A 24,497-nucleotide genomic window follows, 5' to 3' on the forward strand; every position below is an offset into this window, starting at 1 on the left:
CCTTAGGGGGACCGTCGGGTTTCGCTGCGCCAGCAGGTACTTCCTTAGGTCCCCCCCGTACCACCTCCGAGTACAGGGTGGCCCTTGAGCCTTTCCGCCTTTTCATTGCCGCCGCATCTCTCCCGGGGTCTTCTGCCTCGGGTACCCCCGCAGCCGGCGTGTCCTGCGGGCTGGGACCGGCTTCATTTGGACTCCCCTCTGGCCCCAGATTCTGGGGATGGGAGTCCATCGGCCTATCTGCAGCCCTCCTCTTAGTACGCCGCTGCTCTTTGGCTTTACCTTCCTCGTTTTGGGGGGGTCTGCTGGTGGTATCCATATCCTCCGGTTCCTCTCCTTGGGGGGGTGCGGTTTGGTCTGCTGGTTTCCTTTGCTGCCCTTGCTGCTCCGTGTTCCGTGCCCTATGGCGACACTCAAAAAAAAGATGACCAACTCTGCCGCATGTATCACATTTCTTTGCCATAGGGCACTGGTTCGTCTCGTGCTCTGAACCACCACAATTCCTGCAGGTCACGCCGCAACTGTCTTTTTCATGGCCGTATTTTTTACAGTTGCGGCAGAAGGCTGGCATTCCCGCAAAATAGAGGTCGCCACTCACATTTCCCAGTTTAAAACGAGCGGGCGGTAATTTTAGACCCCCTGGGCAACCAGGGTCTTTTATACACGTGACCTGGAACCTCCATTTGGATGTCCAAATGCCAAACTCGTTCATAATTTTTCCCATACACTTCACTGATTTAAAGTAGCCTGCCAGGAACGCTTCAACCTCTTTCAGATCCGCGTAGGGAGAATACATTTTAATCACTACGAGTTTAGTCACATCCAGGACGTGCTCAATCAGTTGGACCCCCTCAAGCCGTGGATCTTTTTTGGAAGGAATTGCTGCAATCAAATCATGGAAAATACCTTTCTCCGTAAAGGTAACATCATATGTCCTTCGCTTGGGGTAATCCTGTATAGCCAGTATTTCTCGCTTTTGTATGTTAAAAACGCCCATGAGCACGTCCTCTACCACATACTTCAGGCCACGTGTATCCGCCGCTTCATTGTTAAAAACCACTCGTAAGGTGTTTTTAATCCGTGCATATGCCGGTATGGAACCAGGGTCCGCACCCATGGTTCCCAATAGCGCTTTTACAACCCGGTGTTCTAAAGTTATTCCTCAACTTGGCACAAGGCCAAGCGGGCTAGGGGGATCGCAACTCGTTTACTCAAGAACCTAGTCCCTCTCCCCAATAGCAGCAGGCGGGTTTAGCCCACCGAAGTGGGCGATCCCGCCAGGCCGAGGAGAGGGGTGCCTGAGATACCTTCCGGCTAAGACCTCCTGTACTAGGTACACTTGATCTTAGCCAAAAGGCCGAGAAGCGATAACCCGAAATGGGTTTCACCTGCAGCCCGGCCCGCCCAACTCCACTTCCAGGCTTGAGGCAACACGCTCAGCCGGCACTCTGGGCGCACCCACAATGCACCCAGGGAGATGGAAGAGTTTTGCATAGCCCCGCCCCACGCCTTCTCAACCGCGCCCTCCCCCCCCTCAGTCCTTCCTCTTGCACCGTGCTCACGCATCCTAGGCTTGCAAAGCCTCCTGCTGCTGCTGCAGGACTCGTCACCTCCCTACCCAGGATGGTTAAGCCGGCGATGACACTAGAAGCAAGCACTAGTTTGTCTCTGAAGGTGCGTCGGCCGGTCGGTTGGAGGGATCTCTTCGGCCGGCCGCATTTTGAGTGGGGACGGATGGAAACTTTTTACCTGAAATGAGGGAAATTGGCTTCGGCCCCATAGGGCTTTATTGCCTTTCCCTGGGCCGGCATTAGTAGACCCTAGTAAGGAGAATAATAGAATGGCATGGTTATCCGAAGAACTTAAAAACATACAGCAGGCCTTTTTTTCCCGCCATACATACATAACTACAGATTTTATATTTTTTTTACATATATAATCTCTATCACACACACACACACACACACAATCGTAAATCTATCTTTAATCTATATCTACAAAATCTATAATTCAGAAATAATCCATATCTATATTCTACGTAATTAATAAAGATAGATTAGATAGGATAGGATAGACACATACATGCATACATACTGTATGCAAATGAGCCAGGTATTTGGAATGCTGATGATGTCACTCCCTTGTGATGTCATACATACATACTGTATGCAAATGAGCCAGGTGTTTGGAATGCTGATGATGTCACTCCCTTGTGATGTCATGAGCCAGGTGTATGGCAGGCTGATGTCACTCCATTGTGATGTCATCAATTTAGAAGCATAAATAGCGGGCTTGGCAGCGATTTCAGTCAGTCTCTGCTGCAGCTGGGAGACGGGAGATGGTCTTTATCTCTACCAAGAAGCTGCAGAACTACCGGCAACTGCAGAACTACCGGCAACTGCAGAACTACCGGCAACTGCAGAACTACCGGCAACTGCAAAACTACCGGCAACTGCAAAACTACCGGCAACTGCAAAACTACCGGCAACTGCTGAACTTCCGGCAACTGCTGAACTTCCGGCAACTGCTGAACTTCCGGCAACTGCTGAACTTCCGGCAACTGCTGAACTACCGGCAACTGCTGAACTACCGGCAACTGCTGAACTACCGGCAACTGCTGAACTACCGGTAACTGCAGAACTACCAGTAACTGCAGAACTACCAGTAACTGCAGAACTACCAGTAACTGCATCATTTTTATTTTATTCAATATAGGTTTTATTGGTTTCATGGAGGGGGGGAAACTTTTGCCTTATCTCAAAGCAATGTAAAAATAACTTTGACAATGAAACTTAATAAATAAATTTCGAGTTGAACTATATAATGATTGTCTGTGATATTTTATAAGGTCTACAAACAGGGGAAGGGGGGGGAGCGGTAAGGGAGGGTAGGTATCTATGACACGGGAGAAAGAGAAAATAAAACAAAAAGGGGGAGGGGGGGCGCTCCGGGATTGCTGTTTCTCTTTACGATTGTGGTTTAAACGTGTTACTCACATGCCCCTGTCTGTAACCACCTAGTAAATAGGGGTGAGCTCCGGGCATCTATCCATATCGCCCAGGTGTGATACAATTTATCATAGCCTGACGGCTCATCTAGAAGCCTCATTCTCTCCCTACGCTCTATTTCGTGGATCAGTTATTTTTAGCGGAGTGCATTTTTAATGCAGCACACAAGGGGGAGACAGCGGCCTACCAAAATCGAGTTGGCTGCTGCTGTGGCTTTCTTTTTTTTTAAAAAAAAAGGTAGGTTCCGTTCTTCCACGGTGAGGAATAGGCAGGGAGGTTCCGTTTTTGCCAGCTGGGGAATGCTTATAGGCAAGGCCTTATCCCTGCTGGTGCATGTAACGTCAGACCACGTTTCAGACATGCAGCAGCGGCAGCAGCAGCATTCATTCAGTCAGTGGCTCACAAACGAGCTCCGTGCAAGTTTACATTAAACAGACACATTTCTCTCTTTACTGTATTGACTGCGGTCTTTAGCGAGCGGTTGAACTGTTTCTGTGTCCATGCATTGAATAAAGCAATACATCCTTTTAAAGTAGACGTCCGTTCGTTGGAGTTCTTTGCTCCCTGGGTGTTGCTCCATCTGTAAGCGTTGGCCTGGATCCTCATGGACGGAATACTGCCCATCCCACGTGGAGCGTGTATCTCAGCCCGCGTGGAGTGCTGCAGTCCAATGAGGTATTCCGTGCCGCATAGCAAGCCTCGGGCCTGTGTGATTGGGGGTCCACTGCTGTCTGTCCACTCTGAAGCACACATCCGGGGCCGGCCGCTTTTCGACTACCAGCGACTGCAGGTCACTCACACAGGCTGGTTGGAATGGCCTAGCATTATCCTGATCCGGAGGTGTAACTTGAAGCTGCGGGGCCCCAGTACAAAGTCTGGGACTGGGCCCTCAAACTATAAAGCTTCATTGATAGCATTGGTTTACAATGTGGGGAAGAGAGACTTTATGGGCCCCCTAGGGCTCCGGGCCCCAGGTGCGACCGCACCCCCTGCACATACACCCATGACCCGAATACGTGGAGCATACAGATGCAGGATGCCAGGATACGCTGTGCCTGCCCGATGTTTCCAACTTGGCTATTAGCGCAGCGGTAGGTACGAACTATAGAGTGCGGCTGCCATATGAACTGGTGTGTGTGTGTGTGTTGTTTTGCTTCCAGTTGTACCTGTGCTGTGCACACTCTGGCAGACGCAGCTGCTCAGTGGATACAATGTTGCGAGCAGACGGACTGAGTGTCAATCAAAGTGCTTGGGCGGTGGTAGCAGCAGCCGCCACAGCTGCGCTGCACCTCTTGCTCGTCGGTTTTGTTTTTCTGCTTTTGGAAACTGTTGTAGGAAAGGGGGTGCACCGGTCCTGGAGGTACTGCAATACCAGGTCAATGCGTGGAGTGGACAGAGCAAGCTCTTTTTCCAGCTCCCTGTTCTAAAAATCCATTTAATATATGGTCCCCAGATAGGGGACGTATCAGATATTAAACTGATAAGAACAGATACTACACTTGATCTTAGCCAAAAGGCCGAGAAGCGATAACCCGTAACGGGTTTCACCTGTAGCCCGGTCCGCCCAACTCCACTTCCAAGGCTTGAGGCAACACGCTCAGCCAGCACTCTGGGCGCACCCACAATGCACCCAGGCAGCTGGGAGAGCTTGTAAAACTTTCCATAGCCCCGCCCCACGCCTTCTCAACCGCGCCCAGCCTCACACCCTCAGTCCTTCCTCTTGCACCGTGCTCACGCATCCTAGGCTTGCAGAGCCTGCTGCTGCTGCAGGACTCGTCAGCTCCCTACAAAGGATGGTTAAGCCGGCGATGACACTAGAAGCAAGCACTAGTTTGTCTCTGAAGGTGCGTCGGTCGGTCGGTTGGAGGGATCTCTTCGGCCGGCCGCATTTCCAGTGGGGACGGATGGAAACTTTTTACCTAAAATAAGGGAAATTGGCTTCGGCCCCATAGGGCTTTATTGCCTTCCCCTGGGCCAGCATTAGTAGACCCTAGTAAGGAGAATATTAGAGCGGCATGGTCATCCGAAGAACTTAAAAACATACAGCAGGCCTTTTTTGCCCGCCCGCCATACATACATACATACATACATACATACATACTTTATATTTTTTTTACATATATACATTATACATACATACATACATACACACACACACACACACACACACACACACATATACACACATATACACACATATACACACACACATACAATCTTAAATCTATCTTTAATCTATATCTACAAAATCTGTAATTTAGAAATAATCCATATCTATATTCTACATAATTAATAAAGATAGATAGATAGACTCACTCACATACATGCATACATACATACATACTGTATGCAATTGAGCCAGGTGTTTGGAAGGCTGACGATGTCACTCCTTTGTGATGTCATGAGCCAGGTGTATGGCAGGCTGATGTCCCTCCATTGTGATGTCATCAATTTAGAAGCATTAATACCGGGCTTGGCAGCCATTTCAGTGAGTCTCTGCTGCAGCTGGGAGACGGGAGATGGTCTTTATTTCCACCAAGAAGCTGCGGAACTACCGGTAACTGCATCATTTTTATTTTATTCAATATAGGTTTTATTGGTTTCATGGAGGGGGGGGAAACTTTTGCCTTATCTCAAAGCAATGTAAAAATAACTTTGACAATGAAACTTAATAAATCAATTTCGAGTTGAACTATATCATGTTTGTCTGTGATATTTTATAAGGTCTACAAACAGGGGAATGAGGGGAGGGTAAGGGGGGGAGTGGTAAGGGAGGGTAGGTATCTATGACACGGGAGAAAGAGAAAATAAAACAAAAAGGAGGGGGGGGGGCGGGCTCCGGAATTGTTGTTTCTCTTTACGATTGTGGTTTAAACGTGTTACTCACATGTCCCTGTCTGTAACCACTTGGTAAATAGGGGTGAGCTCCGGGCATCTATCCATATCGGCCAGGTGTGATACAATTTATCATTGCCTGACGGCTCATCTAGAAGCCTCATTCTCTCCATACGCTCTATTTCGTGGATCATTGTTATTTTTAGTGGAGTGCATTTTTTATGCAGCACATAAGGGGGAGACAGCGGCCTACCAAAATCGAGTTGGCTGCTGCTGTGGCTTTCTTTTTTTTAAAAAAAGGTAGGTTCCGTTCTTCCATGGTGAGGAATAGGCAGGGAGGTTCCGTTTTTGCCAGCTGGGGAATGCTTATAGGCAAGGCCTTATCCCTGGTGGTGCATGTAACGTCAGACCACGTTTTAGACATGCAGCAGCAGCATTCAGTCAGTGGCTGACAAACGAGCTCCATGCAAGTTTACATTAAACAGACACATTTCTTTCTTTACTGTATTGACTGCGGTCTGTAATCGAGCGGTTGAACTGTTTCTGTGACAATGCATTGAATAAAGCAATACATCCTTGTAAAGTAGACGTCCGTTCGTTGGAGTTCTTTGCTCCCCGAGTGTTGCTCCATCTCTAAACGTTGGCCTGGATCTTCATGGACGAATACTGCCCATCCCACGTGGAGCGTGTATCTCAGCCCGCGTGGAGTGCTGCAGTCCAATGAGGTATTCCGTGCTACATAGCAAGCCTTGGGCCTGTGTGATTGGGGGTCCGCTGCTGTCTGTCCACTCTGAAGCGCGCATCCGGGGCCGGCCGCTTTTCGACTACCAGCGACTGCAGGTCACACACACAGGCTGGTTGGAATGGCCTAGCATTATCCTGATCCGGAGGTGTAACTTGAAGCTGCGGGGCCCCAGTACAAAGTCTGGAACTGGGCCCCCAAACTATAAAGCTTCATTGATAGCATTGGTTTACAATGTGGGGAAGAGAGACTTTATGGGCCCCCTGGGGCTCCGGGCCCCCTGCACATACACCCATGACCCGAATACGTGGAGCATACAGACGCAGGCTGCCAGGATACGCTGTGCCTGCCCGATGTTTCCAACTTGGCTATTAGCGCAGCGGTAGGTACGAACTATAGAGTGCGGCTGCCATATGAACTGGTGTGTGTGTTGTTTTGCTTCCAGTTGTACCTGTGCTGTGCACACTCTGGCAGACGCAGCTGCTCAGTGGATACAATGTTGCGAGCAGACGGACTGAGTGTCAATCAAAGTGCTTGGGCGGTGGTAGCAGCAGCCGCCACAGCTGCGCTGCACCTCTTGCTCGTCGGTTTTGTTTTTCTGCTTTTGGAAACTGTTGTAGGAAAGGGGGTGCACCGGTCCTGGAGGTACTGCAATACCAGGTCAATGCGTGGAGTGGACAGAGCAAGCTCTTTTTCCATCTCCCTGTTCTAAAAATCCATTTAATATATGGTCCCCAGATAGGGGACGTATCAGATATTAAACTGATAAGAACAGATTTTTTTTTTTTTTTTTTCCCCCCTCAGATAGGGTTAGTAAACTACGTCACTTAAACGCTCAAGTGAAACTTCGCTCACATGACTACTGCCATGCTAACCCACTTCATCATCAGGATTTATTTTCTTTTTTGCATATAACATAACAAGTACATACAACTACATAGAACTCATGTCAAGTTTACCAACTGCATCCATTTCTTAATTTTCCATATGCCCTCTGCATCCACCCCCATCCTTTTTTTATCCCACAAATAACAAATAAACAGTTTACCTAGCACCATCCTCACACTCGTTCTCTCACACAAATCCACTCTTTTGTACACATACACAGTCCTCACATCCCACAGTACCTCTTTCACACATGACAAGAACAACCACAGCACTCTCTCTTTCACCCCCTTACTCACAGCCAACCCAAACATCAATAACTCAAAGGAAAAAAATGTAACGCCCGTAAGCTCTTTGCACAAAGGGCCCAACCTCCTCAGAACGTCCTGTGCGTAAGAGCAATTCCAAAATAAGTGTGTCACACTTTCAGAGCCGTTACACTGCCGCCTTGGGCATGCCTCATTGGCTATTAAGCCCCTGTTCCTTTGAAACTCTCTGACTGGTAGAGCACCATGTAGGCTCTGCCACACAACCTCAGTCTGTCTGTTGGTCATCCCATTCATCTGTACTTTCTCCCACACTTTCTGCACATCCTTTCCAGCAACCATGTTTATCTCACACATCCCCTCTCTCACTTCAATCATTCTCACAACCAGACGCTTATTCCTTAACATACACACTTCCACCTCATTCAACTCATACTTCTCAACAAACTTCACCAACCATTCATACCACTTAGGTACCACAAACGCAACAGGCTTCCTCAGATCATACTTACACCACTTCAGTCTCACAAACAGTCTCCCAGCCAAATACCTCAACATGCACGACCCCTTCCCCTCCCTCTCAATCATAGCCAACACAAACACCAACGCATTCACCCCAAAATACACCTCTAAGTTCGGAAAGCTCATGCCTCCATTCCTCCAGCTCTTAACCACCACTTCCCTTCTCAGTCGCTCCATTTTGGAATTCCAAAAAAATACAAACAAAATTCTGTTCCACCTTCTAAGGTACAAATAATCAGGTGGAAAAACCAGCGCTATATACAAAAAGATAGGCAAGATTATGCTCTTGATAATCACTATTTTCCCCACCAAACTCAAACTTCTCAGCTTCCAAAAAGTTAGCCGAGCCTCCACTCTCTTCATGACCTCCTCCCAACTATCTTTCCCGTCTATACTGTCATTAAATAGGACACCCAAAATCTTAATTGGCCCAGTGACCACATTCATACCTAGATCCCTTACACTACCGTCCCCATACACTTTACACTCACTCTTCAACCAATTCACCCGGAACGCAGACGCACCACAAAAAATAGAAACCAATAATTTAACCCTTCTCACCGCACATTCTGACTCGCACACCACACATACATCATCCATATACGCATTCACCTTCCATTCTTTCCCCTCACTCCCAGGAATATGGATCCCTCTCACAATCTTATCCATTCTCACCAAGCATAACAAAGGCTCAATTGCGCATATGAAGGCTACCGGGGATAGCGGGCAGCCCTGCCGCACGCCAGAAAACACATTCACCCTTCTACCAACACATCCATTCACAAGCACTCTACTATAGATCCTTTCATACAGACTTCTGACTCTCCCTACAAACTCACTTGGAAAACCCATTTGCACCAACACACTAAACAAAAACCCATGCGACAACCTATCATACGCTTTCTCAAAATCTAACGAAACCACATACACATCTTTCTTCCGACTCTTACAATCCCACAACACATCTCTCAACAAAACCAGACTCTCATGCACACGTCTCCCAGGCACCGCACAAAACTGATCCTCACCCACAACCCATTCAACCACATCACGCATCCGATTGGCAATGATCTTCGCATATATTTTATAATCAGCGTTTAACAACGTGATTGGCCGCCAGTTTTTTAGACTTCTGCGATCTCCTTTTTTTGGAATTAACACAACCACTCCCTCACGCATACTCTCAGCCATCCCAACACTCTCCCACATATACTTACATACCGCACAGACATCCATCCCAACCACACTCCACAATATACGGTAGAACTCAATCGGAAGACCATCCGCACCAGGCGTCTTGTTAGCAGCCATACTTTGCACCACCTTCCACACCTCCTCTGTAGTTATCTGCCTCATCACATATCCTCTCTCAGCATCCCCAAGCTTTCTCTCAAGCACACTCAGCACATCACTCTCCAGCCTCTCATCCCTCCATTTTTCCGCATACAACTCATCATAGAACGCAGCCACTTCCTCATTCACACCATCCCCACTCACCTCACATCCATCCTCTTTCACCAGCACATCAAGAGCAGGCTTTTTGGAAAAAACTTTCTTAAAAAAGAACCTAGAACATTTTTCATCCTGTTCCATTTTCTCTAGTTTAGCCCTGTACATTATCCCTCTCCCTTTCTCTATCATATACGCATTAATCTCTCTTCTCACACATACCAACTCATTCTGCACATCCATACCGCTTTCTCTCAACTTGTACAATAAACATAATCGGGCATTCAGTTTGGCAAGCTCCTCCCTCCTCCGTGCTGCCAGCCTATATCCAAGTGTCTTGAAGAACCTCTTTGTTTTCCCCTTGACCCACTCCCACCACAGTAATATGTTTGTAAAGTCTCTCTTTCTCTCACACCACCTCTTGTACTCACACTCATACTGACTGCGGACGTCCTTATCCGCCAAGTGGCTGATGTTTAATTTCCACAGCCCCCTCCCATGAATACCCCTCACATTCACATCCAACTCACATACCAGGCACTCATGATCCGAGAACACCACCGGCTTCTGCTGGTAAGACAACGGCACCAAATTATCTGAAATAAAACAATAATCCAAACAAGAATGGATCCCCCCTCTGTCCGAGTGATACTTATTTAACTTAGGATTAATATTACACAAAACTTGCATATCCTGCATATGAAAATCACTTGTTATCTCGGACAGGGTTTTACCGGAAATATCAAAGGCTTTTTTGTTAAGGTCACAATTCATGTCACCAATCATAACGACCGGCATTCTACCTTGAACAAAAAATTTCATTTTTTCAAACAGCAATTTTCTTTCATTTTTGTCATTTGGCGCATAAACATTAACCAGCAAAAACCTGCTGCCCCTGTAGGTCATAACAGCGGACAGACATCTACCCTCTTCAATAATCATATAGCTTTCTAGCTCCACCCCACCTCCCTTAACCAGAATGCCAACACCATCATTTTTGTTCTGGGCACTCCCCGACCAGACAGCTTTTCCATAAGGCCACTCATCCTCCCTTAACCCTCCCACAATCCCACACTCCTGCAAGCAGATCACTTGTGCTTTCTCCTCTTTCAGTAGATCCAGTATTGCAGTTCTCCGGGCCTTGTTTTTAAACACCCGCACATTCTGGGATAGAATCACAAACCCCATTACAGCAGACCTTACACTTTGCACATGTTAAAACATCAGAGCAAGTCTTTGCCCCATGTAATGCCTTATCTATACATCTGCATCACTGCCCACAGAACCTTCACTGTCTTCCTCCACCTCCTCCAGCGGGTTGCTGGTTTCCATCTCTTCCACCTTTTTCCTCGTATACTTTCTTTTCTTTTTTCTATCTTCTGCCACCTCTGTGAACTCCTCCTCGCTTGTGCTGTACCCACCACCCTCCCTTTTACACAAAGCGGTCCCTGGAGATGAATCAGCAGAACATTCAGGTGAGGAAAACTGGCCAATATTAGCAGGGTCAGAGGGATGGGTGGGGCTCCCCACGCTCTCAATCACCTCCTCCAGGTGTCTTATTGCCTCAGACACCTGGGTCTCAGCCACAGTAGGGACATCCTTGGTTTCCACAGGTGCTGCCTTTTTAACTCCTATCTTCCTCTTTATGCTCGGGCCTTCTCCAGCCACCTCCTCTGCAGTTGCAGCCCTCTGCTCTTTCTTCTCCTGCCTCCTTCCAGCCACCTCCTCTGCAGTTGCTGCCCTCTGCTCTTTCTTCTCCTGCCTCCTTCCAGCCACCTCCTCTGCAGTTGCTGCCCTCTGTTCCTTTTTCTCCAGCCTCCTTCCAGCCACCTCCTCTGCAGTTGCAGCCCTCTGCTCCTTCTCCTCTCTCTTTCCAGCCACCACCTCAGCAAAAGATGGCCTCTGCTCTTTCTCCTCCCTCCTTCCAGCACTTGTGCTCTCCTCAGCAAACAGCCTGGTTCCCCTGCAGTCTTTGTACATATGCTCATAAGAGCCACAGAGGTCACATGCCTTAGGCTTGGGGCAACTGCCCGAATGATGTCCAGTGCCTTGGCAGTTTTTGCACACCTGCCCCTTGGTACATTCAGAGCTCACATGCCCAAATTCACAGCAGTTGCAGCAGTATCTGGGTTGCCCAGGGTATGACAGATACCCCCTGTTGCCGGCAATTGAAAAATTTGCAGGTGGGTGCTTCACGCCACCAATACTGCTTGTACTCATCCGGAATTTAACATAAAATTTGTACTTGCAGTTAAATATTCCCAGTACATTCTGCTGCCTCTCACCTCCTCTCACCTGTTCACAATGCCGCTTCAGAAAGCTGATAATCAGTTGGACATCTGTGAATGGGTTGTACACATGGACAATCAAGGGTTTTTCACAAATGCCAAACAGCGGTGTTACCTTCACCCCTTGCAGGTAATCCTCATTGTGGTGATTGCGCAGCCACTCAAAGGCATTAAGGCAGGAGTACTCATCAACAAAAGTAACGTCATAGGTACCTTGTCGGGGGAAGTCTTGTATGCTGAAGAATTGATCTTTCATAATTCCAGCTTTCTCCTGTAGAATATCTCTGACGAGGTAAACCAGGCTGTTCCTGCTTGAGTCGTTCGGGTCAACATCCAGACGGATAGAGTTCTTCAGTCCAAACATCCTGAGATAGAAACTGTCGGTCCACGAACCACAGAAAAGATTTGCACTAGGCAAAAGTCGCTGGGTCCACCCAGGACACTCGCACCCCTGACCAAGCCCAAGCTTACACTTGAGCTTAGCCAAAAGGCCGAGAAGCGATAACCCGTAACGGGTTTCACCTGTAGCCCGGTCCGCCCAACTCCACTTCCAAGGCTTGAGGCAACACGCTCAGCCAGCACTCTGGGCGCACCCACAATGCACCCAGGCAGCTGGGAGAGCTAGTAAAACTTTCCATAGCCCCGCCCCACGCCTTCTCAACCGCGCCCAGCCTCACACCCTCAGTCCTTCCTCTTGCACCGTGCTCACGCATCCTAGGCTTGCAGAGCCTGCTGCTGCTGCAGGACTCGTCAGCTCCCTACAAAGGATGGTTAAGCCGGCGATGACACTAGAAGCAAGCACTAGTTTGTCTCTGAAGGTGCGTCGGTCGGTCGGTTGGAGGGATCTCTTCGGCCGGCCGCATTTCCAGTGGGGACGGATGGAAACTTTTTACCTAAAATAAGGGAAATTGGCTTCGGCCCCATAGGGCTTTATTGCCTTCCCCTGGGCCAGCATTAGTAGACCCTAGTAAGGAGAATATTAGAGCGGCATGGTCATCCGAAGAACTTAAAAACATACAGCAGGCCTTTTTTGCCCGCCCGCCATACATACATACATACATACATACATACTTTATATTTTTTTTACATATATACATTATATATATATATATATATATACATACATACATACACACACACACACACACACACACACACACACACACACACACATATACACACATATACACACACACATACAATCTTAAATCTATCTTTAATCTATATCTACAAAATCTGTAATTTAGAAATAATCCATATCTATATTCTACATAATTAATAAAGATAGATAGATAGACTCACTCACATACATGCATACATACATACATACTGTATGCAATTGAGCCAGGTGTTTGGAAGGCTGACGATGTCACTCCTTTGTGATGTCATGAGCCAGGTGTATGGCAGGCTGATGTCCCTCCATTGTGATGTCATCAATTTAGAAGCATTAATACCGGGCTTGGCAGCCATTTCAGTCAGTCTCTGCTGCAGCTGGGAGACGGGAGATGGTCTTTATTTCCACCAAGAAGCTGCGGAACTACCGGTAACTGCATCATTTTTATTTTATTCAATATAGGTTTTATTGGTTTCATGGAGGGGGGGGAAACTTTTGCCTTATCTCAAAGCAATGTAAAAATAACTTTGACAATGAAACTTAATAAATCAATTTCGAGTTGAACTATATCATGTTTGTCTGTGATATTTTATAAGGTCTACAAACAGGGGAATGAGGGGAGGGTAAGGGGGGGGAGTGGTAAGGGAGGGTAGGTATCTATGACACGGGAGAAAGAGAAAATAAAACAAAAAGGGGGGGGGGGGGGCGGGCTCCGGAATTGTTGTTTCTCTTTACGATTGTGGTTTAAACGTGTTACTCACATGTCCCTGTCTGTAACCACTTGGTAAATAGGGGTGAGCTCCGGGCATCTATCCATATCGCCCAGGTGTGATACAATTTATCATAGCCTGACGGCTCATCTAGAAGCCTCATTCTCTCCATACGCTCTATTTCGTGGATCATTGTTATTTTTAGTGGAGTGCATTTTTTATGCAGCACACAAGGGGGAGACAGCGGCCTACCAAAATCGAGTTGGCTGCTGCTGTGGCTTTCTTTTTTTTAAAAAAAAGGTAGGTTCCGTTCTTCCATGGTGAGGAATAGGCAGGGAGGTTCCGTTTTTGCCAGCTGGGGAATGCTTATAGGCAAGGCCTTATCCCTGGTGGTGCATGTAACGTCAGACCACGTTTTAGACATGCAGCAGCAGCATTCAGTCAGTGGCTGACAAACGAGCTCCATGCAAGTTTACATTAAACAGACACATTTCTTTCTTTACTGTATTGACTGCGGTCTGTAATCGAGCGGTTGAACTGTTTCTGTGACAATGCATTGAATAAAGCAATACATCCTTGTAAAGTAGACGTCCGTTCGTTGGAGTTCTTTGCTCCCCGAGTGTTGCTCCATCTCTAAACGTTGGCCTGGATCTTCAGGGATGAATACTGCCCATCCCACGTGGAGCGTATATCTCAGCCCGCGTGGAGTGCTGCAGTCAAATGAGGTATTCCGTGCTACATAGCAAGCCTTGGGCCTGTGTGATTGGGGGTCCGCTGCTGTCTGTCCACTCTGAAGCGCGCATCCGGGGCCGGCCGCTTTTCGACTACCAGCGACTGCAGGTCACACACACAGGCTGGTTGGAATGGCCTAGCATTATCCTGATCCGGAGGTGTAACTTGAAGCTGCGGGGCCCCAGTACAAAGTCTGGAACTGGGCCCCCAAACTATAAAGCTTCATTGATAGCATTGGTTTACAATGTGGGGAAGAGAGACTTTATGGGCCCCCTGGGGCTCCGGGCCCTCTGCACATACACCCATGACCCGAATACGTGGAGCATACAGACGCAGGCTGCAAGGATACGCTGTGCCTGCCCGATGTTTCCAACTTGGCTATTAGCGCAGCGGTAGGTACGAACTATAGAGTGCGGCTGCCATATGAACTGGTGTGTGTGTGTGTGTGTTGTTTTGCTTCCAGTTGTACCTGTGCTGTGCACACTCTGGCAGACGCAGCTGCTCAGTGGATACAATGTTGCGAGCAGACGGACTGAGTGTCAATCAAAGTGCTTGGGCGGTGGTAGCAGCAGCCGCACCAGCTGCGCTGCACCTCTTGCTCGTCGGTTTTGTTTTTCTGCTTTTGGAAACTGTTGTAGGAAAGGGGGTGCACCGGTCCTGGAGGTACTGCAATACCAGGTCAATGCGTGGAGTGGACAGAGCAAGCTCTTTTTCCAGCTCCCTGTTCTAAAAATCCATTTAATATATGGTCCCCAGATAGGGGACGTATCAGATATTAAACTGATAAGAACAGATTTTTTTTTTTTTTTTAAGTTAACATCTCCATCTAGTGGGGTGACTTTATTAACACAAAAAGAGTTTTACAATTTTGTAACATATTAAGAATAGAGATGAGCGAACGTACTCGGATAGGCACTACTCGTCCGAGTAATGTGCCTTATCCGAGTACCTCCCCGCTCGTGCTGAAAGGTTCGGGTGCCGGCACGGAGCGGGGAGCTGCAGGGGAGAGCGGGAAGGAACGGAGGGGAGATCTTTCTCTCCTTCTCTCCCGCCCGTTCTGCCCCGCTCCCCGCTGCGACTCACCTGTCAGCAGCGGCAGCTCCCGAACCTTTCAGCACGAGCGGGGAGGTACTCGGATAAGGCACATTACTCGGACGAGTAGTGCCTATCGGAGTACGTTCGCTCATCTCTAATTAAGAACATTTTAAAACCTAAAATGTTCTAAAAAACAAAAACTCTTTAAAAATACAAATACAAACATATAAAATGGGCACTTGGTGGCATCACAATATGGAACTCCATTCCCTTAAAAGCCATTTTCTGGATAAAATAGGAAAGTTTTTCTTATCTATTATAAAATAATCGTACATCTCGCTAAGACAAATAGATAAAACATCCTGCACCGATAAAACCTCATGTTTGAATAATAAAATATTCCGGGCCTTCCATAGAGCTGCCTTCACGCAGTTGATAATCTTCCATGCCATTATCTTCTCGGTCCGCGTGGGGCACTCCAGACATCCATATAGCATGGTCTCCATCTTTATTCCTTTGTTCCGGGTGATTTTGTGTAGAAGAGGGCTTATTTTAGTCCATATGATTTTAGTAAAAAAACAAGTCCACATCAGATGTTGCACGGTCTCTTCTTCTTGGCATCCTGGTCTTGGGCAGGCGGCAGAGTTGGTCAGCCCTCTTCGATGCTGGAATGCCCGGCATGGAAGACACTCGTGAACGCAGCTCCAGGCAAGGTCCTTCTGTGGGTTAAAAAGAGAGTTGTCATTTACCATTTTCCATATTTCTTTTGTTCTCTCTTCATTAAAATTACTTGCAGGAGCCATAAAACCACTTTCCTTAAAATCTTTGTATACTTTCTTACTATTTAAAAGGTATTGCACCGTCTTCCCGCTAAAATTATATAAAATCACAATTTTTCCTAAAATTCGATACTCATCCGGCAGGTTAAAAGAATAGGGGGAATTTAAGACTGTGGAAAACCACCCATTTCTGCGCATAAAATAACCTGTGTTGTAGCGGATAAAATATGACCAAAAGTGATTTTTAAAAACAGCGTTAAGACACATGCTAAAATACTTAGTTAAAAGAAAAGCCTTAAAATCAGGGAAATCCTTCCCCCCCATAGGTTTGGGTTTTAAAACTATCTCTCTCCTAAGCTTTTCCATTTTGGAGTTCCATAAGAAGGTGAAGCATGCCTTTGTGATCTTCTTTAGCAGCCGGTCTGGAGGGGGAAACACCAGACTAAGATACAATAAAATAGGTAAGATAATCATCTTTGTTATTAAAACCTTCCCCTCCAGCGTCAGCTGCCGCATGCTCCACATACATAACTTTTTGTTTATTTTTTGTGCCACCAAGTCCCAACTGGTAAAACCGTTGTTGGACTCATTAAAGGAGACCCCTAAAATCTGCACGGAATCAGAAACTGGTACAGGAATGTCCGTTAAAAGCATATCTCCAATGTTTAAAATGTTGCTTTTACTAAAATTCACTTTAAAACCGGAGGAGCAGCAGAAATACTGAATTTGTTTCATGGTTTTTTGAATTGAGAGGGTGTCCCTGCAGAGCACCGCGACATCATCCATGTACCCCACTACTTTAGCCTCAATACCCCCCCCACCCGGAAGGGGGGTTCCTCTGATCTGCTTATCGGCTCGTATTACACATAAAAGAGGCTCCAATGCACAGATAAAAAGTAGTGGGGACAAGGGACACCCCTGCTTCACCCCGGATTTTAAAAGGACATCCTGCGTCTTAAAACCGTTGACTAAAATCTTACTCGTGCAGTTTTCATAAAAGGCTCTTAGGGACAATAAAAAGCCTTCTGGTATACCCATCTTCTCTAAAACCTTAAAAAGATAAAAATGCGACACTCTGTCAAAGGCCTTCTCAAAGTCTATGGATAAAATGGCAGTTTTACCATGCCTTGACTTGGTGTCGCTAATACAGTCTTTTAAAAGGTTTAAATTATCATGTATGGCCCTCCCAGGGACGCCACAGACTTGATTTGGATGTATGATCTTGTGTATTATATTTTTGAGTCTGTTGGCGCATATTTTAGCCATGATCTTGTAATCGGCATTTAGAAGGGTGATGGGTCTCCAGTTCCTGATATCTGTCTTGTCACCTTTTTTGTATAATAGAGACACCTCACCCTTCCGCCATGACCCTGGGAGGCTCTTGGAATTAAAAACTTCTGTAAAAAGAGAATAAAAATCCTCTTTTAAAATTCCATAAAACGTGATATAAAACTCGATGGGTATACCGTCCGGACCAGGCACCTTGCCTGGTTTAAAACTACGGATGGTATCTAAAATTTCCTGCTCCGAGATATCCCGCAATAAAAAACTCTGTGAGACAGGATCTAAAACATCCGTGATCTCCTCTAATGAGTCCTCCATAAAACTTATATCCACACTTTTAGTGTTAAAAAGATCCGCATAAAAACCATGTACCTTTCCTAAAAGACCCTGTACGTCTGTGACTCCATCAAGGTTATTTAAAACGCATTTTTTGTCAGTAACTTTCTTAAAAAAATACCTGGAGCAGGTCTCGTTCTCCTCAAGGTGTTTAACTCGGGAACGGAAAATAATTTCTTTGCCCTTCTGCTCCAGGCATTTGGCGATATCTTTTTTTATATCTAAAACTTCTTTCGTCACATCAATATCATGCTCTCTCATCTTGTACAGGGTCTGCAGACGGGTGTTTAAATCAGAATAAAAATCCCGTTTCTCCTTGGCTTTGGAGATCCCAACCCTGATAAAATAGTCCTTAATCTTGATTTTCATTTTTTCCCACCACTGGCTGGTGGGAATGTTGGGATCTCTTACCCGTCTGCACTCTTTAAAAAAGGTAATAAAATCCGATAAAACCTGCGGATCTTGTAGAAGGGACACGTTCATCTTCCAGGCATTTCTGGTTCTCCTTCTTGCTCCAAGGTTTGCTTTAAAAAATAAAACCTTGTGGTCAGAGAAGGTATTATTAAAAACATCAGATCTAAAAGGTTGTACCTGGTGAGAGCAGAAGATAAAATCAATCCTGGAGCTGCAGGTGGTGTTGCTCCAGGTCACGCCGGCCTCTTCAGGTAAAAGCGGGTTGCATGTTTTAAAAACATCCGTAAGCAGGTGATCTGTTACGATGTTCTTCAGCATATTTGAGGTTTTGTCATAGTTCCTGCTTACGGAGTTAGAGAACCGGCGTTCCCCCCTTAAAACACAATTAAAATCACCAGCTAAAATAAGGGAATAAGAATCGTTAATAAAAAGGGGTAAAATCTCCAACATTTCTGCTCTCACCTTCTTTTCTGGAGAACCATAAAAATTTAAAAACTGACATTTAATACCGTTGATAAAAGCTCTGACCAATAAAATTCTGCCTGGTAAAATTTCATAAAAATTTTCAATAAAAACGTTCCCTTTAAAAAGAATGGCGACCCCTGCTGATCTGGACTCGTTAGATCCAGACCAGACTGATGGCCCATGTACCCAATCCTTCTCATACTTTTTATATTGGGATTTGTGCGGGATGCCGCATTCCTGCAGGAAAAAAACGGAAGCAGCAAAACTGGTGAGGTAGTTAAACAGGGCAGCCCGTCTCACTTTACTCTCGAGGCTTCTTACATTAAAAGTGAGACATGAAAGGTCCGCCATCATTGAGTGTGTGAAGGGATGGTGGTGTACACACCCGCGGTGTTCAACTTAAAACCCACACTCTCCGGCTAAACCAGAGACCCCGCTGGAGCTCTCATACCCCCCCGCATCCGAATCCACGGTGAACAACGATGATGCTGGAGAGGAACTCCCATCACTCAGCTGACCCCCCAGGGCACCCGAGGCAGGAATGTCTGATAAGTCCCAGATGGACGACATGGGGAGCGTCTCAACCCCGGGGGTCGGCAAGTCGGCCTCCTGCTGCTCTCGTTTCCCCTTTGCAGGGGTGGGTACTTGGCTCCTGGCCACCACCTCGGAGGTTGCCCTTGGGTCCCCCACCTGGCTGGGAGGGGGAGGGGCACTGGTGGATGGCACCTTAGGGGGACCGTCGGGTTTCCCTGCGTCAGCAGTTACTTCCTTAGGTCCCCCCCGTACCACCTCCGAGTACAGGGTGGCCTTTGAGCCTTTCCGCCTTTTTGTTGCCGCTGCGTCTCCCCCGGGGTCTTCTGCCTCGGGTACCTCCGCAGCCGGCGTCTCCTGCGGGTTAGGACCGGCTTCATTTGGCCTCCCCTCTGACCCAGGCTCCTGGGGTTGGGAGTCCATCGGCCGATCTGCAGCCCTCCTCTTGCTACGCCGCTGCTCTTTTGCTTTACCTTCCTCGTTTTGGGGGGGTCTGCTGGTGGTATCCATATCCTCCGGTTCCTCTCCTTGGGGGGGTGCGGTTTGGTCTTCTGGTTTCCTTGGCTGCCCTCGCTGCTCCGTATTTCGTGCCCTATGGCGACACTCAAAAGAAAGATGACCAACTCTGCCGCATAGATCGCATTTTTTTGCCATAGGACACTGGTTGGTCTCATGCTCTGAGCCACCACAATTCCTGCAGGTGACGCCGCAACTGTCTTTCTCATGGCCATATTTTCTACAGTTGCGGCAGTAGGCTGGCATTCCCGCAAAATAGAGGTCGCCACTCACGTTACCCAGTTTAAAACGAGCGGGCGGTAATTTCAGACCCCCTGGGCACCCAGGGTCTTTAATACACGTGACCTGAAATCTCCATTTAGATGTCCAAATACCAAGCTCATTCATAATCTTTCCCATACACTTGACCGATTTAAAATAGCCACTCAGGAAAGCTTCCACTTCTTTCTGGTCAGCATAGGGAGAATACATCTTAATCACTATGAGCTTGGTCACATCTAGGACGTGCTCCACCAACTGGACACCCTCAAGCCGTGGATCTTGTTTGGTAGGAATAGCATTGATCAAATCATGGAAAATACCTTTCTGGGTAAAGGTAACATCATAAGTCCTACGCTTGGGGTAGTCCTGTATTGCCAGTATTTCTCGCTTTTGTATATTGAATACTCCCATGAGCACGTCCTCCACCACATAACGCAGGCCACGTGTACCCGCCGCTTCATCGGTAAAAATAACTCGAATGGTGTTTAATATCCGGGCGTATGCCGGTATTGAGTCTGGGTCCGCACCCATGACTCCTGTTAAAGCGCCTTACAACACCGCTGTTGTAATTTTTCCACACCTTGACACAAGGTCAAGCGGGCAAGGGGGATCGCAACTCGTTATCCCTAGGACTAGGCCCTCTCCCCAATAGCAGCAGGCGGGTTTAGCCCACCGAAGTGGGCGATCCCGCCAGGCCGAGGAGAGGGGTACCTGGGATACCCTCCGGCTAAGCTCTCCTGCACAAGTGCACTTGAACTTAGCCAATAGGCCGAGAAGCGATAACCCGTAACGGGTTTCACCTGTAGCCCGCTCCGCCCAACTCCACTTCCAAGGCTTGAGGCAACACGCTCAGCCAGCACTCTGGGCGCACCCACAATGCACCCAGGCAGCTGGGAGAGCTAGTAAAACTTTCCATAGCCCCGCCCCACGCCTTCTCAACCGCGCCCAGCCTCACACCCTCAGTCCTTCCTCTTGCACCGTGCTCACGCATCCTAGGCTTGCAGAGCCTGCTGCTGCTGCAGGACTCGTCAGCTCCCTACAAAGGATGGTTAAGCCGGCGATGACACTAGAAGCAAGCACTAGTTTGTCTCTGAAGGTGCGTCGGTCGGTCGGTTGGAGGGATCTCTTCGGCCGGCCGCATTTCCAGTGGGGACGGATGGAAACTTTTTACCTAAAATAAGGGAAATTGGCTTCGGCCCCATAGGGCTTTATTGCCTTCCCCTGGGCCAGCATTAGTAGACCCTAGTAAGGAGAATATTAGAGCGGCATGGTCATCCGAAGAACTTAAAAACATACAGCAGGCCTTTTTTGCCCGCCCGCCATACATACATACATACATACATACATACTTTATATTTTTTTTACATATATACATTATATATATATATATACATACATACATACATACACACACACACATATACACACATATACACACATATACACACACACATACAATCTTAAATCTATCTTTAATCTATATCTACAAAATCTGTAATTTAGAAATAATCCATATCTATATTCTACATAATTAATAAAGATAGATAGATAGACTCACTCACATACATACATACATACATACATACATACATACTGTATGCAATTGAGCCAGGTGTTTGGAAGGCTGACGATGTCACTCCTTTGTGATGTCATGAGCCAGGTGTATGGCAGGCTGATGTCCCTCCATTGTGATGTCATCAATTTAGAAGCATTAATACCGGGCTTGGCAGCCATTTCAGTCAGTCTCTGCTGCAGCTGGGAGACGGGAGATGGTCTTTATTTCCACCAAGAAGCTGCGGAACTACCGGTAACTGCATCATTTTTATTTTATTCAATATAGGTTTTATTGGTTTCATGGAGGGGGGGGGGAAACTTTTGCCTTATCTCAAAGCAATGTAAAAATAACTTTGACAATGAAACTTAATAAATCAATTTCGAGTTGAACTATATCATGTTTGTCTGTGATATTTTATAAGGTCTACAAACAGGGGAATGAGGGGAGGGTAAGGGGGGGGGGAGTGGTAAGGGAGGGTAGGTATCTATGACACGGGAGAAAGAGAAAATAAAACAAAAAGGAGGGGGGGGGGCGGGCTCCGGAATTGTTGTTTCTCTTTACGATTGTGGTTTAAACGTGTTACTCACATGTCCCTGTCTGTAACCACTTGGTAAATAGGGGTGAGCTCCGGGCATCTATCCATATCGCCCAGGTGTGATACAATTTATCATAGCCTGACGGCTCATCTAGAAGCCTCATTCTCTCCATACGCTCTATTTCGTGGATCATTGTTATTTTTAGTGGAGTGCATTTTTTATGCAGCACACAAGGGGGAGACAGCGGCCTACCAAAATCGAGTTGGCTGCTGCTGTGGCTTTCTTTTTTTTAAAAAAAGGTAGGTTCCGTTCTTCCATGGTGAGGAATAGGCAGGGAGGTTCCGTTTTTGCCAGCTGGGGAATGCTTATAGGCAAGGCCTTATCCCTGGTGGTGCATGTAACGTCAGACCACGTTTTAGACATGCAGCAGCAGCATTCAGTCAGTGGCTGACAAACGAGCTCCATGCAAGTTTACATTAAACAGACACATTTCTTTCTTTACTGTATTGACTGCGGTCTGTAATCGAGCGGTTGAACTGTTTCTGTGACAATGCATTGAATAAAGCAATACATCCTTGTAAAGTAGACGTCCGTTCGTTGGAGTTCTTTGCTCCCCGAGTGTTGCTCCATCTCTAAACGTTGGCCTGGATCTTCATGGACGAATACTGCCCATCCCACGTGGAGCGTATATCTCAGCCCGCGTGGAGTGCTGCAGTCAAATGAGGTATTCCGTGCTACATAGCAAGCCTTGGGCCTGTGTGATTGGGGGTCCGCTGCTGTCTGTCCACTCTGAAGCGCGCATCCGGGGCCGGCCGCTTTTCGACTACCAGCGACTGCAGGTCACACACACAGGCTGGTTGGAATGGCCTAGCATTATCCTGATCTGGAGGTGTAACTTGAAGCTGCGGGGCCCGAGTACAAAGTCTGGAACTGGGCCCCCAAACTATAAAGCTTCATTGATAGCATTGGTTTACAATGTGGGGAAGAGAGACTTTATGGGCCCCCTGGGGCTCCGGGCCCCCAGCACATACACCCATGACCCGAATACGCTGAGCATACAGACGCAGGCTGCCAGGATACGCTGTGCCTGCCCGATGTTTCCAACTTGGCTATTAGCGCAGCGGTAGGTACGAACTATAGAGTGCGGCTGCCATATGAACTGGTGTGTGTGTGTGTGTGTGTGGTTTTGCTTCCAGTTGTACCTGTGCTGTGCACACTCTGGCAGACGCAGCTGCTCAGTGGATACAATGTTGTGAGCAGACGGGCTGAGTGTCAATCAAAGTGCTTGGGCGGTGGTAGCAGCAGCCGCCACAGCTGCGCTGCACCTCTTGCTCGTCGGTTTTGTTTTTCTGCTTTTGGAAACTGTTGTAGGAAAGGGGGTGCACCGGTCCTGGAGGTACTGCAATACCAGGTCAATGCGTGGAGTGGACAGAGCAAGCTCTTTTTCCAGCTCCCTGTTCTAAAAATCCATTTAATATATGGTCCCCAGATAGGGGACGTATCAGATATTAAACTGATAAGAACAGATTTTTTTTTTTTTAAGTTGACAAACCCCGAAGGGTATTTTTATTTTAACAACAAATTTCCAGACATAGTAAAAATGCTCATATAGTACATTAAAACACATTGTACAACATATTAAAACATACCATATAAAACATTTTAAAACTTGTCTACATATATTTACATGTTGTTAAAAATCCACATTAAAATCACATAAAAGGGCACTTGGTGGCACTATATGATGGAGCTCCATTCCCCGATCAGCCATTTTCTCGATAAAATAGGAAAGTTTTTCCTGTCTACAATATAATATTCATATAATTCGTTAAGAGCAATGGATAAAATATCTTTAACCGATAAAACCTCGTGCTTAAAAACTAAAATATTTCTGGATTTCCACAGAGCTGCCTTCACCGAGTTGACCATCTTCCATGCCATAATTCTCTCAGTCCGTGTGGGGCATTCCAGACATCCATATAGTATTCCTTCCAGTGTTAGTTTTTTTAGTCTTGTTATTTTCTTAAGCAACGGTAAAAACTGAGTCCATATCCTCTTTGTTAAAAAGCAAGTCCATATCAGGTGCTGCGTTGACTCTTCTTCTGTACACCCGGGTCTTGGGCATGCGGCGGTGTTGGTCAGTCCTCTACGATGCTGGAATGCCCGGCATGGAAGACAGTCGTGTATGCAGCTCCAGGCCAGATCCTTCTGTGGGTTAAAAATATGATTATTAACTA

General features: G+C 47.0%; 3 non-coding genes and 1 pseudogene across 3 annotated transcripts; all 4 read right to left on the minus strand.

Annotated features, from left to right (window-relative positions):
- Positions 1–4,343: 4,343 nt before the first annotated feature.
- On the minus strand, positions 4,344–4,534 carry LOC136573875 (U2 spliceosomal RNA). Its single transcript, XR_010786091.1, has one exon. It is a non-coding gene; the product is annotated as a U2 spliceosomal RNA (small nuclear RNA).
- A 2,671-nt stretch (positions 4,535–7,205) lies between these two features.
- Positions 7,206–7,394, minus strand: LOC136574065 (U2 spliceosomal RNA). Its single transcript, XR_010786215.1, has one exon. It is a non-coding gene; the product is annotated as a U2 spliceosomal RNA (small nuclear RNA).
- Positions 7,395–15,189: 7,795 nt separating this feature from the next.
- On the minus strand, positions 15,190–15,408 carry LOC136573927 (U2 spliceosomal RNA; annotated as a pseudogene).
- Positions 15,409–23,634: 8,226 nt separating this feature from the next.
- Positions 23,635–23,824, minus strand: LOC136573843 (U2 spliceosomal RNA). The gene has a single exon (XR_010786061.1). It is a non-coding gene; the product is annotated as a U2 spliceosomal RNA (small nuclear RNA).
- Between the last annotated feature and the right edge of the window lie 673 nt (positions 23,825–24,497).

This window comes from Eleutherodactylus coqui, chromosome 7, assembly GCF_035609145.1.
Source record: "Eleutherodactylus coqui strain aEleCoq1 chromosome 7, aEleCoq1.hap1, whole genome shotgun sequence".
Taxonomy (NCBI): Eukaryota; Metazoa; Chordata; class Amphibia; order Anura; family Eleutherodactylidae; genus Eleutherodactylus; species Eleutherodactylus coqui.